Genomic DNA, 12,785 nt, shown 5'->3' on the forward strand with positions numbered 1-12,785 from the left:
CCCTTCACAAAGTCAACTATTCGAAACCATCAGCCGTTCCATAAAGAGTTACAATCTCAGAAACCCACAGGGGCACTTTTGCCCTGGCCTATATAGGGTGTTTATGAGTTAGAATCGATGACAATGAAGTGGGGGTTTGGGGAAAGCTTCTTTCTAAGGAGACTCTATTAACATATTGGGGATCTAACCACAGGGTCAGCAGTTCAATCCCACCAGCTGCCCTGTGAGAGAAAGATGAGACTGCCCTGCTCCTGGAAAGATTTACAGCCTCAGAAACAGAGTTCTCCAATGCCATATAGGATTGCTGTAAATCAGAATTGACTCGATGGCAGTGAGTTGGAGTTTGAAGGTTCCCATCTAGTTTTCGAGTTGCTGTTGTTGATTTGATGCCATATAGTTCTTAAAAGAGCACAATGCTCCAAGCAGACCGTGTGGTAGTTACCGGTACATAGTCTCATGTCAACTTGATAGTATTAAGAGTGCAGGGGTAGAGTCAGTCTGTCAATGAGGTCACAGCCTGATGATGCCTCCTTGTGGGCATGGCCTTCTCATGAGGATTCTGGGAAGTTTCTCTCTCTTCTTTGGTCTTCCTGTTGACAAGCTATTGGAGACTTGCGGAGACCTGCAAGAGCTTCTGCTTCACCTTCCTGTTAAACGGCCACACTCAGAGAGCTGGAGGAGACACATGGAAACCGCACCAGCACTGAGATGCTTCTACCGCCATTGGAGCCACAAGACTCTGTACCCACTGACCTGTGATCTTCCTGAATTTTTCATCATTGCATGTGACTGTGTGAGTCTGAAGGAAGATTTTTGGACTAGTATTTACTTAAGGGCTGATATTGGATTCATGGACTTGATCTGGACTGGGCTGGGATGTTTTCTTAATATACAATTTCACTTTGATATCAAGCTCTCTCTTACACATATATGAGTGCCTCTGGATTTGATTCTCTAATCAACCCAGCCTAACACAGACAGGTTTCACTCACCAAACAAACAAACAAACAGACCGTCAATGCTGACTTCCATTGACCCTATTAGACAGGGTGGAACTGCCCCCTGTGAGTATCTGAAACTGTAACTCTTTGTGGGAGTAACCAGTCCGGTCTTTCTCCCAGATATGTTTTACTAGTTCAACTAAATTTGCTCTATTTAAAGACTTAAAGGAATTTTTGTTTAAGATGATCTTAAATCAATAGTTTCAGAGGTTCGCCCTGCTCGCATGGCTCTCATGGCTCACAATTTAAAAATGTTTGGGGGATATCTTCCTCTGTAACCTTGCCGGAATGAAGTGGTGAGAATCCCTTCCCTCTCTATGCTGCTGGAGAGAATGTTAAGACTGTAGTCTAAAGCGCCTTTCTGAATATGAGCCCTTAAGCCACATAATCTTTCTTAGGTAGGTCTGAAGTGTCCAGGAAGCTGGAGGTCTGTAGCCTGGGGCCCTTTATGGCATGCTGAGTGATGGAAGCCACTGGAAAACTGACCTTTCATGTCTGCCCTTGCCCACCCTCCTGATGGTGCTTGCTCTCTATCAGGAAGGGGAGGGATTTGGATGTATTCCTTTCTGTGCATTCTGGGTCTTTGCCTCTGAGATGTCAGGGTCAGGGATCAGGCCTATCCAGAGCCTTTGCAGACCTTGCTCCTTCCATTTGTGAACTGAGCACCATTGAGGTGAGTTGGAACCCATGTATGCTTCTTGTAGTTACATAATCTGTTGTCAGTTTGAGACTTAGGAGTGAAGGGGTGGAGTCTAGCCTGTCAATCAGGTTGCAGCTTGATGATCTCATTTGGAGGTGCTAAGGAGATAAGTAGCTCCTTGGAGACGGGGGACACACACACACTCCTAGTGAGACATTGCTGTTGAGAAGACACATAGAACTATGCTAGAGCCCCTGAGCTGAAGGAGTCATGTGGAAACCCCTGCCAGCGCTGACATGCCTCTTCCACCACTGGATCCACAAGACTTTCCACCAACTGGCCTACAATCTTCCTGCATTCGGCATGATTGCATGTGTTTCGTGAGTCTGAGGAGGACTTTATAGATTGATATTGGACATCTGGACCGGGATGTTTTCTCGATATTCAATTGCTCTTATATAGAAAGCTCCTTCTTATACACATATGAGTGTCTATGAATTTGTTTCTCTAGTCCATCCAGTCTAACATGCTTCTATTCTTTCTGGTCACTAATGATGATAAGCACCTCTCTGGGTTGCACTGGTACTTGCAATGTTTATGTTATATGAATTTGCCCTCACTTTGAAATGATTCAATTCCAACCAAACCCAGTGCCAGCCAGTCAATTCTGACTCATAGCAACCCATCAGGGTTTCCGAGTCTTTATTGGAGCAGGAAGCAGACGACCTCACCTTTCTCAGCCTTGAGGTCAGCAGCCCAATGCTCGCCCAACAGTACCCCCAGGGCTTCTTGAACCACAAACTCGTCCTCACAATCACCTGCACTTGCTGCACATACAGCTTTTACATCATTGCGTTTCTGCTGCGGGACCTGCCATGAATTCCGCAGCCCCTGGGTTTCTGAGACTCTTGTTCATGAATAGAAAACGTCATCTTTTTCCCATGGAGCCACTGGTGGTTTCAAACTGCCGACCTTATTGGGCTTCGCAGCCCAACACATAACCCATTACCCAACTTGCACTAAAGTAAGGCTAAATAACCACATCACCATGGCTAAATTTCCTGGTGAACTCACTCCGACTACGGACCAGGGATGTGAATCGCATTGCTATTCATATAAAATGCATTGGAAAGTGGGTGGTTACAGATGCCATTCGATTGAAATGCAGCAACTTATCATTTTATCTCCCTTGTGATCCATTTCCATTTGTTCTAGTTTTTAATATTTTCGGCTTTCTTTTAGATTTATCTGTATTACTTTCTTATTTGTGTTAATGTGTGTGTGTGTTTCTGTGTATGAAATCCAAGATAGGTAAATCTCTATAGAGACAGAAATGATTCCCTGGGGAAGTTAGGGAGAAATGGGGAGCTAATAACAAAGTATAAGAATGAAGAACATGTTCTCAAACTGATTGTGAAGATGTTTGTACAACTCTTGTTGATGTGATTGAACTATTGAATTTTATTATATGTGAATTATATACCACTAAAACAATTGGGGGAAAAGTCAAGAAAAGGTTTAAAAAACAACAATAACAACTCTATTACCTATTCTGACTTCTCTGAAAATCCCATTCAAAGACACGGACAGAGCTCATTCACAATGCAGGGGCTGCCTGTAACAGCAACTAGACTGAATGCTTGGCGTTCCTGAGTGGCGGGACCTGTTCCTGCCCTTAGCCGCTATCCAAGAGGAGGCACAAGTACATCCAGGGGTTGCTCAGAAGAAAGGTCTTGTCAACAAATGTACCAATGTGCTTGACACAATTGATGTAGGTGTGGACTGTGATAAGAGTTGCATGAGCCCCAATAAAACGATTCAAAACATAAAGAAGAAAGAAAGACCTAGAGATCCACTTGCAAAAATCGGCCAGTGGAGCACGGTCTTACTCTGACACACTCGTGATCCACTTGCAAAAATCGGCCAGTGGAGCACGGTCTTACTCTGACACACTCGTGATCCACTTGCAAAAATCGGCCAGTGGAGCACGGTCTTACTCTGACACACTCGTGATCCACTTGCAAAAATCGGCCAGTGGAGCACGGTCTTACTCTGACACACTCGTGATCCACTTGCAAAAATCGGCCAGTGGAGCACGGTCTTACTCTGACACACTCGTGATCCACTTGCAAAAATCGGCCAGTGGAGCACGGTCTTACTCTGACACACTCGTGATCCACTTGCAAAAATCGGCCAGTGGAGCACGGTCTTACTCTGACACACTCGTGATCCACTTGCAAAAATCGGCCAGTGGAGCACGGTCTTACTCTGACACACTCGTGATCCACTTGCAAAAATCGGCCAGTGGAGCACGGTCTTACTCTGACACACTCGTGATCCACTTGCAAAAATCGGCCAGTGGAGCACGGTCTTACTCTGACACACTCGTGATCCACTTGCAAAAATCGGCCAGTGGAGCACGGTCTTACTCTGACACACTCGTGATCCACTTGCAAAAATCAGCCAGTGGAGCACGGTCTTACTCTGACACACTCGTGATCCACTTGCAAAAATCAGCCAGTGGAGCACGGTCTTACTCTGACACACTCGTGATCCACTTGCAAAAATCGGCCAGTGGAGCACGGTCTTACTCTGACACACTCGTGATCCACTTGCAAAAATCGGCCAGTGGAGCACGGTCTTACTCTGACACACTCGTGATCCACTTGCAAAAATCGGCCAGTGGAGCACGGTCTTACTCTGACACACTCGTGATCCACTTGCAAAAATCGGCCAGTGGAGCACGGTCTTACTCTGACACACTCGTGATCCACTTGCAAAAATCAGCCAATGGAGCACGGTCTTACTCTGACACACTCGTGATCCACTTGCAAAAATCAGCCAATGGAGCACGGTCTTACTCTGACACACTCGTGATCCACTTGCAAAAATCAGCCAATGGAGCACAGTCTTACTCTGACACACTCGTGATCCACTTGCAAAAATCAGCCAATGGAGCACAGTCTTACTCTGACACACTCGTGATCCACTTGCAAAAATCAGCCAATGGAGCACAGTCTTACTCTGACACACATGGGTTGTCTTGCACTGAGTTGGCTTAACAACAACGGGGAGAGGTCTGGAGCATGTTTCACCTGCCAAAGAGGTAATGACACAGGCTTCCAAAGGCGAGCTCAGTAGCCAGAAGTCCTGCGGTGTGACCTGGCACGACTTCCTCAGACATCCTCAAGCCACACAAGAAGTTTTGGTGTCTTCCTTGGCAAAAACAGGATGCTATGGTTTAAATGATTTACACGGATCTAGTGGCTCCTGAGTGTTCAATGAACTGTAGCAATGATCACTACATGTGAGTTTGTCTGTGTATAAGGAGCCTGGCTGGGACCGCAATTATAATGCTCAGATGCTGAAAACGGTCAATGATTGGAACACACCCGCTGCTTCATGGGAGGACAATGTGGCAGTTCCCTTCCATACTGACCATAGCCTTGGAAATGCTAGGGGGCAGCTCCCTTCTGTCTCTATGAGTCACTATGAGTCATGATCTGAATGGGTTCAAAGGCAATGGGCTTATGCCTGCATATGCTGTGAGTCGATGTATACATTTGAGGCTTTTACCCTTCTCACCTTTAAAATGTGCTCGTTTGTCCCTGGTGTCTGATGCATGATTACCCCTTGATGCTTCCCCCCATGCCCCCAAATTAAGCAAACAAAAAAATACCATCAAGTTGGTTTTGACTCAGAGTGATTTGTGTGTTGAACAGCAGAATCGTGCCCAGTAGAGATTTTGAGACTGGGACCGGTTGCCAGTAAATCACCAGGCCTTTCTTCTGAGGCCCTCTGGGTGCCTGTGTGAGGCCAGGTTGACTAGAGAGACAAATCCAGGGGGCATTTGTCTGTATGTCTGAAAGAGCTTTACATCAAAAAGCCAGTCAGGGTGCAGGATAGCACTGATGAAACATACAACTTTCCTCTCGTTCCGAAGTGCTTCCCACCCACCCCCACTATCATGATCCCAATTCCACCTTACAAATCTGGCTAGCCAGAGGATGTTCAGATAGGAACTGGAAACACAGGGAATACAGGGCGGATGATCCCTTCAGGACCAGTGGTGTGAATGGTGATACTGGGAAGGTGAAGGGAGGGTGTGGTGGAAAGGGGGAACCGATTACAGGGTTCTACATATAACCTCCTCCCTGGGGGATGGACAACAGAAAAGTGGGTGAAGGCAGATGTCAGACAGTGTAAGATATGACAAAAAAATTATCAAGGGTTCATGAGGGAGGAGGTAGGGAGGAGTTAAAATGAGGAGCTGATGCCAGGGGCTTATGTGGAGAGCAAATGTTTTGAGAATGATGAGGGCAACGAATGTACAAATGTGCTTGACACAATTGATGTATGTATGGATTGTGATAAGAGTAGTATGAGCCCCCAATAAAATGATTAAAAACAAACATTCACAACAACACACAAAAAAGAAGTAATTATAGATCAAGAAAATATCCCAGCCCAGTCCAACATGAGTCATAAGTCCAATACTAGTTCATACGTCCCTCTTGAGAGTCATGCAGTCCTATGCAATGGTACAGAGCACAGGAAGATCACAGGCCAGTGGGTGCAAAGTGTTTTGACTGACCAGCAAGCAGGAAAGTCAAGGCAGAGGTGGTGGAGAGGGCTCCCTTCCCAGGTCCTCCTAATGAGAAAGCCACACTCACAGGGAAGCCCCGTCAGACTGTGGCCTCAATGACAGCTTGGATACACCAGCCTTATAGGCAGACATATCTTCAAGTTGACGTAAAGCGATCGAGCTATGACTGTGCCCACCAGCCTTTGGGTTAGCAGCTATATTAAGCTGAGGTCGTTAAAGAACCAAAACCAGTCACACTTACACAGGTATATATAAAAAGTAGGGGTTGGGGTTTATTTTTTTAAGAGAAGTTTATGTCAAGAAAAATGGCTCACACAATTTAATGAGCTGGTAAGTCCAGTCCTTTACAAGTCTGTGGGTCAGAGGTTAGTTCTTCCTGAACCATACATCCGCCACAGCGGACAGGTCAGAAAGCAGGAAGATCACAGGCTGGTGGATGCCACAGAGCCGGCCGATGACTGGCAGAATCAAATAAATCCAATATAAGCAGACTGATGACCCCCAGGGTCGGCAGGCAATTGGGCAGGCTGTTGATAGCTCCCGGGACTGTCAGGCAGTGTAATGAGCTGTTCACTCATGAACCAGAGATTGATGTGACAGATGTGGGGTTCAGGACATCTAGAAGAAGCTGTCCACAGCAGCTACTTAAATATCAATAGCTCACAACCTCAAAGAGATATTACCAGTGCTATGACCTGTGTAACTGCTCACAGCAGATGCTCCCATGGAGGCGATTCATGGAGGCGAGGTATTAGGTCACATCTGGGGGGAAGTCTCAACTGCCAAACCACTGAGCATCCTGACTCAGCCAAGTTGACACAAAACAGCCATCATGGTAGCCAAGCTGATAACGGTTTGCATGATCCAAGGACTGTACCTCTCAATCCAGCGAAACCACACTGAAAGCAGCACCAGCATTCTGGTGGGTGGGTTAGCCTTGTATGGCTGCCTCTGGCCACCCAGAGTCGCCTTTTCAGTGTCAGCAGTGGCCAAAGTGTGTCAACAAACCAGAACACTAGGAAATTCAGCCCCAGTTGGGGCTGTTATGGGTGGGGTATCAATGTCCTCATCAGCATAGAAGTCTTCCTGAGCCCACAGGCCTGTGATAATGCTCCTGGAGCTGGGAGTTTTAGCTTTGTTTTTCCTCCAGCCCACAGGCCAAGTGAAGTCCACAGAAGTATTACTTTTGGCCTGCAGAACCGTTAAAAAAAATAATAAATTGGAGTCATTGCCAACATCGCCAACATTTTTAAATCAGGAAATTTCATATTTAACTAAGAATTCTGGCTTCTTAAAAAAAAAAAAAAAGGCTCTGGCAGCAGTGAGCTTGAATTCCCACAGACCAACCACAGCAAATGAGAGGGCGGGGCCCTCGTGGCACAACAGGAAAGCACTTGGCTGCTGACTGAAAGGCTGATCCCACCTTGTGAGTCTGAGGGAGAAATGCCTGGCAATCTGCTGCCTTCAAGAGTGTCGTTGTGTGCAGTTGAGTTCATGTTGACTCATAACAGAATCACTCAGAAGGCTTCACAGACGGCAGTCTTTTCTCTTGTGAAGCTACCTGGTGAGTTTGAACCAGCAACCTTTAGTTAGCAGCCAAGCGCTTACCCATTGCGCCACCTCCTGGTGCAGCCAAGAAAATCCTCTGGGGACAGTTGTACTGTCGCATGGGGCGGGTCTCCATGGGTTGGAATCACCCTCTCAGCATCCAGCAACAGCAATGTGGGTGGGCTAGCTGCTGTAGTAAACACCCCCAAGCTCTTAAGGGGTTACACAGTTCAAGTTCATTTCCTGCTCATGTTATAGTCCAGAGTGGGGTCAAGGACTCTGATCCAAGTGTGGCTCTGACACATTCTATATACTCTGAGCTGGATGATTAGAAAAGACACATCAGCTCTTCATTCCCTCTGCGAGGAAACAGGCCTCCGGAGAGAGATGCGGGCATGAGGCCGTGAGACACAGGCCGGTGAAATGTGGCTCCTGACTCTGTGCTTGAGAGGCAGAGAACACAGGGCTGCTGAGGTGCTGCCCTAGATGAGACGTCTTTTCTCTAGTGGGTCATGGTCGTGCCATTCTTCCCATGACTCTTCCTCCACCCTTCCCTCCCCAGAGGAAACTGCCAGTCCTTGGTTGGAGAACTGGCATGTGACCTAGGTCTGGCCAGTGAGAGAGGGTGCGTTTGGAAGAGGTGCCTGAAGGCAGCAGCCACTTCCGGGCCAGCCTTAAGTGAAATCCACACTCCTATGGCAGCGGGTGGCAGGAACATGGGCCTGTGGGGGCCTGGCAGTGGCAGTTCTACCCACCGACTGCTCAGCGTCCTGATAAGGCATGCTGCGTGTGTGTGTTGTTCAGGACAGTGCCAACCCGGGGTGGGGCGGGTGTCTGTGCTCCTTGTAATGTGCAATATTCGAACAGAGTAACACCTGCCCAGTGCCTGCCAGAGTCTGCCTGGCCAGGAAGGTATTTGGATTTTATCCCCGTTCTTTCTCCAGTGAGGTGGCCTGAGATCCAGTGCAGCCATCCCTGAATTTGTTCTCAATAGCAGGGAATCGTCTTGACAGCAGGGTGGGGGTGGGGGGGTGGGGTGGGGGACAGGGTTTTTTAGAGTTTGCCCAACTCCTTTTTTATAAGGTCTCATCTGGACACATTTTGAGAATTGCTATTGACTAGCAAGCTTTCAAGTTTGGCGGCTCGTATTACCCACCCAACCCATTGCTGGGGAGCCCATTCCAGCCACAGCCACCATGTAAGACAGCGGAATTGCCCTCCTAGGGCTTCCAGGGTCCTAACGCCGACAAAAGCAGACAGCCACACCTCTCTCCCGCGGCGCAGCTGGTGGGCTCAAACTGCCCACCTTTCAGCTAGAAGTTTAGTGTTTTCACTCCTATGCCACCTGGATAACCCCCCACCCAGCCACCTACCCTTTTGAAGCCACCAAACCAAACCAAGCCCACTTGCTGTCGTTGAGTGGATTCTGACTCAGAGCCTGCAGGCAGGGCAGAACCGCCCCTGGAGTTTCTGAGGCTGTCTTTCCGGGAGCAAGCGGCTCCATCTTTCAGCGGAGCAGTTCAAACTGCCCACCTGGTAGCTGGCAGCCCAATGCATAACGAGCACAAGTAAAGAGCAGCCACACTCGCCTGAATTGGAAGGACCGGCTGGTGCCGAAAGGAAGAGAGTTATGGACAAAACCGAAGGTGATGTGAGGCCAACAATGTCTGCGGCTTCTAGGAATCTGTTACAGAATTTTCTTTTAAGAGCTAAAAACAATAACAAGAAAGAAAGAAGGAAGGAAGGAAGGAAGGAAGGAAGGAAGGAAGGAAGGAAAAACACATTGCCATTGTGCCAAATGCCACCTCAACTCCATCGGACAGGGCAAAACTGCCCTTGTGAGTTTCCAAGACTGTAACCCTTTATGGGAGTAGAAAGCCCCAGCTGGTGGATTCAAACTGCTGATCTCGTCCTTAGCAGCCCAACGAGTAACCATTGTACCAGCAGGGGCACTCAGCCTCAATCCACTTCTGGGACTGAATGATGTTTCTCAGCTCACGCACCAGCATACGACCACTTGTCCCTTCAGTAAGAGTCTCCACTTTGATTCTTTAATGTAGGTTTCTAAGCACCTGGGGTCAGCTTGGATGGCAGGCATGCCAAGGTGGGGTGAGCGGCCAGCTCCTGCCAGGTGGCTCTCTGAACCCCCCCCCTCCCCACCACTCCCTGGCCCTGCCTACGGCCGCCTCATATGCCAGTGCTTGTTCACGGAGACTTGGCTTCTTATCTTGTCAGCACTTCTGCTCTCTGTGACAGCTGATCCCTCCGAACCTTTTCACTCTCTACTGCTGTGAGTGAGATGTGTTATGTTGCACAGGTCACCCAGATTCCCTTTGCCACCGCCCTGATATTATCAGGAAAACATAGCCATTTCCCCTCTATCTCCCCCCATTACCTTGAGGTATTCACTATCAACAGTGTGGCAAAACCTAAATGCTCAGAGAAACCCAAGAAATTAGTGCAACACAATATACTTCCTGTGAGTAGATAGGATTCGAGTCAGGCAGCACCAAGCCAAGGGCACTGAGAAGGTGGTGAAAACAGATTATGGAGGCAGGTCTGAGCAAGGTGTTGTGGCGGCGTTGTTAGGTGATAGCAAGTCACCTCTAATTCACAAAAAGAAACCCACCTGGTTCTGTCCCCGCCTCATGACTGTTATGCTTGAACCTGAGCTCCATCCAGCTCATCTCCTGGAGGGTCCCCCGTTTCACTGACCTTCATAATTGTCCTATGTCCTCTTCAAGGGACTGGTCCCTCCTGAGATGAAGTCTTGCTAGCCTTGCTTCTAAATTCTGGCTGTACTTGGGAGAACCAAGACAGGTTTGTTCATCCTTCTACAGTCTAAAGTATATTTTTTTCCTAAAGTATATTTAATTATCTTTGCCAACCTCATAATTCCATGGCATCAATTCTTCTCCAGTCTTCTTGAATCATTGTCCAGCTTTCATATGCATGGTGACTGAAAATACGATAGCTTGAGTCAGGTGTTAAAATAACAAAAAGAAGCAAGGATGTCACTTAATTTTTTTTAATTGGGTTTTTTTGGTCACTTAAGTTTTGCAGCATATTTGCTGACTTATTTGCAGCATATTTGATTGCTTGACTGCTGCTTGCATGGGAGTTAGTTGATCTTCATCAAAAATGCTTCAGTCTTGTTGAAAGTGAAGAAGACTGAAGCACTTATCGATGAAGCTCAAAGACTACATTTTCTGTTAGGTAGCCAGCATAGGGACTGCACATGCTCAGAGATTCGAGTTTCCGTCCAGGAAGAGGTGGAACACCTAGGTGGGTATTACACCTGGATTGGCCCATCTGGGCCAGGTGAATTCAATTCAGCCAATGGGGTCGACCAGGATCATTGGCCACGCCTCCTAGTGGACGACCTGAAAAGCCAGAATCCAGAGCCTTGCGGCTCTTCCGCTTCTCCAGCTGCTCCTGGAGGCCATGCAGGATCTCCTCTGGCCTCAGGACTCCACGTGCAGGTGTGGAGGGCCCTGAGGTGCCTGTGTAAACCTGAAGCTTCTTTTACCTTCCATAGAACTCACTTGGATCATGATCAGGCTACCGAGTGAATTCTTTCTCGAGGGAAGCCACAGACCAAGGTAGATTTCTCCCACGAGAGAGATCTAACATTTCCACTATGGGTTACACTTTAACCTAGATCAACTAACTGGACCAATAAACAACATCATGGGAAATGGAGAAACGATTGAAGTTGTCAAGGATTTCATTTTACATGGACCTACAGGAACGAAGGTTGGTAATGAGTCTTCTTCCAATCTAATGCTGCATTCTCCATACAGTCCTGCTTCTCACACTCTCCGCTCAGCTTGAGATTTGGTCTGAGGAAGGGCTTCAACCTCTTTCCTGATGTTAAACCTGCTGGTTTCCTTTGTTCTGTTCAAACAATGCCTATCAGTCTCTATCAGTGTGAGCCTGTTGATGCAGCCACCTTGTCACTCTCCCATTGACTCTTTCTACCAAACATGGTGTCCCTCTCTGGAGACTAGTCCCTCATGCCAAGATGTCCAAAGCATGTAAAATGAAGTCTTGCCATCCAAATGAGATCATCTGGAGAAAAAATAGTCCACTGCTACTCAGTTCATGTTGCCTCATTTCCGTGGGACACAGAGCGGGGAAGAGTGCATGCGGACAAATTCTCTACGTTCCTACGTTAGAAAGGCTGGGAGGCCGGAGCTCCACTGGACGGAGACCTTCACGTTTGTAGGTTGGAGATGTGTTCCAGTCACATTCTCCTAAGTAGAAGTTATTCCCCATGGTGTCCCTGGTAATAATGCCAATGTTAAGGCGCTACTGGCAAGCGCATGGTTGCTGCCCTACACTCTCGAAGGCTACTTGCCTGAAGGTTGTCTGCCATGGAGCGATCAGACTCTCTTGTCTGTCCCACCCTTAGTAGGGCCGACTCCCTTCTGATAAAGGTCACAGATTGTTCCCCTGGAGAAAGGCTCAGAGACACCCAGGGTCAAGACAGCTCAGACAACCAAGCTGAGGCTGCTAGCTTGACTCTAGAATCCGCCATCTTGTTACGGATGTACCTTCCTGTCACATGGATGCCTCATGTTACATGCATGCCTTCTAATACAACCCCTTCCTGTTACGTATGTGCTTGCATGCCCGAGAGTATATAAACTGGTGAGAACACATTACTTCCTCTCTCTGCTCGGACTTGGCTCCTGATGCCATGGCGGAGGTGAGCACCCCAAAACTTTTGTCTGTCTCTTAATTTTTTCCCTTCACCTACACAGTCATCCCTGAGGACCTATCTGGACGCAGGGCTGGTTCTCACACATTTCCAAGACGGTAAAATCTTATGAGAGCAGACAGAGTGGCTGTTTTCCTCAGAGTGGCTTGGGGGGGGGGGCAGCCCAAAGCTTATTCCGCAGGGCGACCAGGGCCTTCGTAATTATTTTAAAAGATCTCAATGTAACCCCCACCACACTCCACCCCCTCAAGAAAACCCACAAAACTC

Source organism: Tenrec ecaudatus, chromosome 12 (genome assembly GCF_050624435.1).
Source record: "Tenrec ecaudatus isolate mTenEca1 chromosome 12, mTenEca1.hap1, whole genome shotgun sequence".
In the NCBI taxonomy this organism is placed as follows: Eukaryota; Metazoa; Chordata; class Mammalia; order Afrosoricida; family Tenrecidae; genus Tenrec; species Tenrec ecaudatus.